The following is an 8071-nucleotide window of genomic DNA, read 5'->3' on the forward strand; positions in this document are numbered from 1 at the left end:
CCGACCATCATTTCGCCTTGCGCCGCCGCCCGGAGCGCGCCGCCGTCGCCACCCTCCGCCGCACCCCGCCGCCTTGCCTGCATCGCCGCCGTCGCGCGAGACCGGAGCTGTCGCCGCCCGGCTCCTGCGCTGCCTGCCCTTCCTGCGCTCGCTGCCGTTGCTCGCGCCGGCAACAGCCTCCCCACGCCGCCCCGTGAAGACCCGGTCGGATCCGGCCAGATCCGGCCCGTATCCGCCTACTCCAGCCGCCCCCGACACTCTCCGGCGAGCTCCTCGTCTCTGGCTCCCTCCAACGACATCTCCTTCGTCTCCCCGTCAACTCCGGTGAAGATTCCGGCGAACCTCGTAATCCGTGCGAAACCCTAGATCTGCTTGGGAGGGGTATATTTCCAGTCCCTTTTCTTTGTAACATTTTATGCCCTTGTTTATTGCATCATAACTTCTCATCCGTAGCTCCATTTTGCATGCATGATATATCGAAATGTTCATCAGGATGCCCTCTTCATTTTGTTACATTGCACCATGCTTGTTTGAGTCCATCTTGATGCCCTAAATGATGTTGCAAGAGTGCTATAAAATGTTAGTTCCTGATTCTTATCAGATTATGAGCTTTTGTCATTTTTGCCATGATTATTGTGTGCTGCATCTGAACATGAGCTCTACATGTGTTTTGGGCTATGCCATGCCATCTTTACAGGGGTGTATGCCATGTATTTTTGTGATCAATGTGGTGACTAGCACATGCATGCAAAGTAGCTCTCGTGATGTTGCTGATTTCAGGGACTTCGAATTTCACTGTCATTTCCCTGTTGTTATTTTTATGCCATGTATTCATGTTGCTACAGAGTGATCCATGCTTCTTTTGAGTATGTTCAGTAAGGATGATTTTGAGATATTGTTATGCTCTATCCATCCATGCCCTTGTTTGCAATTATGGAGTGACCTAGCATGACTCAATCTTGCTCTACTTTTGCTATAAAATGTTCCTGGCAGATTTTTTACATGTTAATTAATTTTGCCAAGGTTGTTGTAGTTGATCCATGCATGCTATGAGCTTGTTCTTGCTTTGGTTAGCTGAATAATCATGTCTTCTTGCTGGTAGTATGCTTCGTTTGTCATGCAATGCCTTGTGTTGAGTGCATCGAGCTCGCAAACATGCCTACGTAATTCTGTTTTTGCCATGTCCAGTTTTCTGCTAAGTCTGAATCTGTTAACGAAACTTGCTATGTTTACATGGGTGCCATCATATCTTCTGATCCTTTTTGGCTTATGGTCAGTAAGGGACTTTTGTCATATGCTTTGAGTAGATTCATGCCATGCGTTGTATTGCTATGATCTGATCCTGTAGCATGTTGTTATCTTGCTCTAAACATTGCTTCCTGATGTTAATTCCTGACATGTTATTTTCACTAAGTCTGTGATGCTGATATATTTTGCACTTTTGCCATGCTTGTTTGAACCTGTTATTGTGTGAATTATCCGTAGCTCAGTGTTCATCTTTTGTCAAGCATCTTGAGTAGATCACTGCCATGTGCTTTGTTGCTATGTTAGAGTGCAGTAGCTTAGTTTCTTGTTGCGTTTTAGATGGCATCGTGCTGTTAATCGCAGAATCGTGCCATTCTTGTTTTGCTTGCCATTTGCAAACCGTGCATCCGATTCCGGTGATCTTTATATCGATTTCAACTGAAATCAACTCATCTTTCCAGCGGCGCACTTGGTTTACCAAGTTGAGGCCTGGTTCAATCTTTTCCTTACGGAGCTCGCATATGCATTGCATAGCACATCCCGCATATCATGCCATGTTTTGCATCATGTTACTTGCGCATTGCACCGTGGTTGATTGTGGTTTCCTTGGCCTGTGTTCTTGCATTGGGTAGAGCCGGGAGACGAGTTCGTGATCGAGGAACCCGTTGAGTACGCTTACGAGGATCAAGCTTACGTCAACTCGGAGATCTTTGCAGGCAAGATGACCATACCCTCGAAATCACTTCTATCTTTGCTTGCTAGTTGCTCGCTCTTTTGCTATGCTGCGATACCTACCACTTGCTATATCATGCCTCCCATATTGCCATGTCAAACCTCTAACCCACCTTGTCCTAGCAAACCGTTGTTTGGCTATGTTACCACTTTGCTCAGCCCCTCTTATAGCGTGGTTAGTTGCAGGTGAATATGGAGTTTGTTCCATGTTGGAACATGGATATTTGTTGGGATATCACAACATCTCTTATTTTAATTAATGCATCTATATACTTGGTAAAGGGTGGAAGGCTCGGTCCTATGCCTGGTGTTTTGTTCCACTCTTGCCGCCCTAGTTTCCGTCATACCGGTGTTATGTTCCTTGATTTTGCGTTTCTTACGCGGTTGGGTGTTATTTGAACCCCTTGACAGTTTGCTTTGAATAAAACTCCTCCAGCAAGGCCCAACCTTGGTTTTACATTTGCACTAACAACCTATCACCTTCCCTTGGGTTCTGCAGACTCAAGGGTCATCTTTATTTTAACCCCCCGGGCCAGTGCTTCTCTAAGTGTTGGTCCGAACCGAGTAGACCGCGGGGCCACCTCGGGGAAACTTGAGGTTTGGTTTTACTTGTAGGATGTCTCATCCGATGTTGCCCTAAGAACGAGATATGTGCAGCTCCTATCGGGACTGTCGGCGCATCAGGCGACTTTGCTGGTCTTGTTTTACCATTGTCGAAATGTCTTGTAACCAGGATTCCGAGTCTGATCGGGTCTTCCTGGGAGAAGGAATATCCTTCGTTGACCGTGAGAGCTTGTGATGGGCTAAGTTGGGACACCCTTACAGGGTTATGAACTTTCGAAAGCCGTGCCCGCGGTTATGGGCAGATGGGAATTTGTTAATGTCCGGTTGTAGAGAACTTGACACTTAACTTAATTAAAATGCATCAACCGCGTGTGTAGCCGTGATGGTCTCTTCTCGGCGGACTCCGGGAAGTGAACACGGTTCTTGTGTTATGCTTGAGCATAAGTAGTTTCAGGATCACTTCTTGATCACTTCTAGTTCACGACCGTTGCTTTGCTTCTCTTCTCACTCTTATTTGCGTATGTTAGCCACCATATATGCTAGTGCTTGCTTAGGCTCCACCTCACTACCTTTTCCTACCCATAAGCTTAAATAGTCTTGATCGCGAGGGTGTGAGATTGCCGAGTCCCCGTGACTCACAGATTACTTCAAACAGTTTCAGGTGCCGATGATAACCGTGCAGGTGACGCAACCAAGCTCAAGGAGGAGCTCGATGAAGATCTTGATCGTAGTCTTGTTTCGTTTCCAGTTGATCAGTAGTGGAGCCCAGTCGGGGCGATCGGGGATCTAGCATAAGGGGTGGTCTTCTTTTATTTTGGTTCCGTAGTCGGACCTTGATTGTATTCTGGATGATGTAATGCTACATTTATGTATTGTGTGTAGTGGCGATTGTAAGCCAACTCTTTATCCCTTTCTTATTCAGTACATGGGATGTGTAAAGATTACCCCTCTTGTGACATGCCTACAATGCGGTTATGCCTCTAAGTCGTGCTCCGACACGTGGGAGATATAACCGCATCGTGGGTGTTACAAGTTGGTATCAGAGCCTTCCCCGACTTAGGAGCCCCCTGCTTGATTGAATCGCTGGCGTTGTTGAGTCTATAAAAATGTTTTTAGTCTTATAGGATTATATATATCGGAGAGTAGGATTCTTTTTACTCCCCAGTACCTTCATCGCTCTGGTGAGGCCTCCTGACGTAGAGTTTTGACTCTTCTCTTCTCAAATTTCATGAATTTTTTTAGGATCACACGGGTATCTTGGAATCGCTCCGATGGTTTTGTGACGAGAACATTGTTCTTGGTGCCTCCTGACATTTAGGGGTTGTGGCAGTGTCCCGGGGAGTTGAGCTCCGAGGTGTTGTCGTCACAATTTTATCGTTGCAGTTCTGGAATACCTGAGTTCGCCGACATCGAAAATCTCTTTTATGCAGTTGTTGGTGAGATAACCTCGACGACACCCAGTACTGGGGCGGGAGTTCGGGAGTATTGCCATAACTCGTATAACGGATGCTTTTTGAAGATTGAGGTAAACGATTTCCGAAGGTTTCTTGGTTATGTGTTGAAGGATGGATAGTGCTGGATGTAGGTATTGTTAGTTTGGGTGAGATATTATGCTTCCCCTGTATCCCCAACACCTGATTGCATAACCGGATAGTTTTGGGAGTTTATAAGTGGGAATTCAAGTAGCTCCTAGGATATCTTTCTGACAGATGTATGATATGAAATTGGGGTTCGACGTTTAGTGGTCCGCCTATCCACGGTTGGTTTTACAGTGGTCTCGTTGTGTCTTAAAGAGTCCTTGGCTATGCTGACTCGGGGACGCTTCGTATGTCATTTGCACTGCCTTGTACATGATGGTGATGTACGATCGAGCCCATGTGGGTACCACCACGAAAACTTCGGACGAAATCTCTATCATATGTTTGTTTCGGCTTATTTTACAAGCCAATCCTTTGTTTGGTTTTGAGTTGTGGTATTCGAGTTGCTTCAATGTCAAGTGTTGATTCCATACCTTCCCCAAATGGTGTTCTCATACTCCTATGTGAATACCAGTCCTTCATGATAACTGAGATTGTCATGTCAATCCTTTTCAACCGGCGTGTTTTCTCTTCAAGTGGATCTGATCATGTCAACATTCGCAAGATCAATTCTCAGTTCTTTGCAACGGTGTTTATTTCATCCGTCTCCAAGTTGCCTTTGTTTTCCTGCCCACCCACCCCTTTTTCTTCAAGGACTCAGATCTCTTAATCAAGTATCCATCTTATTGATGCGAAGTCTCTCCATTCTTTTCCATCAATGTTCTTACCCGGTGGTTCTCATGAAGATGCTCTACAAGTTCACCATTTTTCGTTCTTTTTCTTCTCCGGTGGTTTCAAGTCAAGCTTTGTCGATCATATCCTTTTCTCGTTTCAAATGCCTTCTCATGTCGGTGCACTTCTTAATCATCCACTTCTCGCTATTCAACCATTCCGGAGTGCTCAAGATATCTCGAAGATTCGTGTTTCCACTCTGCATTCGTTCAAGCTCTTTCGAGGATGTTATTTATTTTGAGCCATTTAATTCAACCGGCGCAATCTCCCTTTCAAGTAATTGTTAAACGGTGTATCTTTTGAGTGGACCCTAACCCACAGGTCTTTTCCCAGTATCTTACTTGACTCTTCTAATTTTACCGGAGCTATTCTCAAATCCTTCAAAGTGTGACGTAAGAATGAATTTTCATCAGTCAAGTGCCTTTCTCCAAGATCTTTCAAATTCTTTTCATTATTGTTTCAACCTTTCTATTCTTCATTATTCCGGAGTGTCTCAACAATTCATGGTGGTGTTTCTCACCATCATTATCAACATTTGAAGACCGAAGGAGATTTTTCTCTCTCAATCTTGTCCACTCTCTCGAAGATTTGTGATTCTAGCTTGATGTCATCCTCTCATAATTGGTTTTGATTGTGAGAATTCTTTTCACCTATCCGGAGCAATTCAAGATTCTTTTCAATTTGATTCTCCGAAGGCCACCATTTCGGGTTTATTCATACTCAACTTTCAGCTTTTGTTCTCCAAATCTTACCGGTGCATCATTCAAGTTTCCTCTAATCAGATCGCGATCTCTTCGTTCTCATGTGTCTAAATTTCCTTCAAGTATCTTCATTCATTTTCCAATTCTTCCCGGTGAATTGTGCCTTTGCTATGTTCATTTTCAATTCTTACGGTGGGTCGTTCAAGAGTTCTCTTCCTTGGTCATCATATCAATTCATTTTGTTCTTTTCAATTCTACCGGTGGATTGTTGAAGACCTTCTCAAGTTGCGCTAAATCTATCTTCATCCTTGCTACGAGAATAAGTAGTGTGCCAAATCCGTTGCTTGTCATCAATTTAAATTGGTGAAGGATGCACATAACGTAATTCTTATTCTTTGTTTCATCCAAGTGATTAATTCTTTATTCCGGAGGCTCATAAAATTCTCGATTTAAATTGTTTCATCTTTTCTTTTCCGGAGTTCCATGCTTTCCACATTATATCATCACGAAGATCCATCTAAATCATTACAAGGCTTCAACCTTATTCTTTTTATCCTTCATTTCATTTGTTCATTCTTTTCTTACCGGAGTTCTTCATGGAGGCTCTACATGATGGTTGATCAAGGATTCAAATTCTTCTCGAAGTGTTCATTGAGATTCTTTTCAGAGGAGTTCAAGCATTCTGCATCTTGCATCCCAAAGTCCTATTCGTTCTATCTTATCTTTTGAGGTGGTATTATGTCATTGTTGATAATTTTCCCTTCGTGTTTCATGATTCACAAGTTTTTCAAGAGTGACATATCTAAATCCATCATTTTCTCTTTGCTCAAGACATCTTTTCAACCAATCAACCTCTTCGTTGGAGTTATCTTGTGTCATGTTTCACCTAAAGCCTTCCCTAAGGATTGTTGCTATTTATGGTGCTCATAAATGACCCAAGTTCTTCATTTATCCTCCCGGTGAATAAGTTTCTCGTTTCCTTGTTGATATCAATCCAATCTTTTGTTTCATTAGTGGCAGATTTTCACCTCAAGAATTTGAGATGTTTCCATAAGTCCACAACAAGCTTACACTTTTCGTTGGTGGTTTTTCCAACAACTCCGTTCGACCCTTCTCCTAAAGATGCTTTTCAAGCTCATTTGAGGTAGAAGATATTGTTTTCTCCTCCGTTCATTACATTCCATTCTCTCATTAGTTCCGGAGGCATTGTGATGTTGCTCTTTTCTCCCATCATCTCAAGTTGTGAGGATCGTGTTCTTTTCGTGCTTATCCTTTTTACCAGAGTGTTGTGTCCTCTGCTCTAGTTCTTTTCGCCTTATCAAGTCTTGCATCTCTTTTCAACTGAAGTGCTGTCCGAACTTGGTCTTCCTTGTTTCTCTTTTCTAACGGAGTGTTTTCAACTTTGTTCATCTCCGTTGTATTCTTTTCTCGAACATGGTTTAACCTTTCAAGGTTCTTTGGTTCCACTCGTTTGTCAAAGAAGCAACTTATTTTTACCTCTTCTCTTTCTCTTCCGTTTCCCTCCGGCGCCATCATAGATCTCGGGACGAGATCTTCTCGTAGTGGTGGAGTGTTGTAACGCCCCGAGACCGTTGCGCCAGGTGTCTTCCAGTTATTCACTGTTGTTGCCTTGTCATTTGTTTGCGTGTCATGCATTCCATATCATGTCATCATGTGTATCACATTTGCATACATGTTCGTCTCATGCATCCGAGCATTTTCCCCGTTGTCCGTTTTGCAATCCGACACTCCTATGTCCTCCGGCGCCTCCTTTTGCCTCTTTTCATGAGTGGGTGTTAAACATTCTCGGAATGGACCAAGATTTTCCAAGCGTCCTTGGTTTACCACCGGTAGACGGCCTGTCAAGTTTCGTGCCATTTGGAGTTCGTTTGATACTCGAACGGTTAACCGAGGAACCGTAAAGGCCTCGTGTGTGTTGCAGCCCAACACCCCTCCAAAGTGGCCCAAAACCCATCCAAACCCCCTCCATCCTCTCGGTAGTTTGATCACGATCGCATGGCCAAAAACCGCACCTCATTTGGACTCTCCTAGCTCCCTCTACCTATATATATGTGTCTCCCCCTGAAATTTCGCGCAGATGAAACCCTAGATCCATTCCTCCCGCGCCACCGGACATGTCCACCCGCCGTCGGACGCGTCCACCGCCGCCATCCACCTCACTCCGACCAATCGGGTCGTGCCACGTCATCGCCGCCGCCCCCACACCCAATCCCGCAGCGCCACGCATCCTCCGAGCGCCTCCCACCGCGCCGCGGCCCGCGAGGCCCACAGCCGGCTCGCCCGCGCCCGCGCCGGGCCCGAGCCGCGCCCCGCGCGCCGCCCGTCCCCACCGCCTATGCTCGCCGGCGTCGCCCCACTCGCCTCGCCCGCACCGCCCCACTCGCTCGCCGCTGACCACCGCTTCGCCTTGCGCCGCCGCCCGGAGCGCGCCGCCGTCGCCACCCTTCGCCACGCCCCGCCGTGTCGCCTGCATCGCCGCTGTCGTGCGAGACCGGAGCT

This window comes from Triticum dicoccoides, chromosome 1A (assembly GCF_002162155.2).
Source record: "Triticum dicoccoides isolate Atlit2015 ecotype Zavitan chromosome 1A, WEW_v2.0, whole genome shotgun sequence".
Classification (NCBI taxonomy): Eukaryota; Viridiplantae; Streptophyta; class Magnoliopsida; order Poales; family Poaceae; genus Triticum; species Triticum dicoccoides.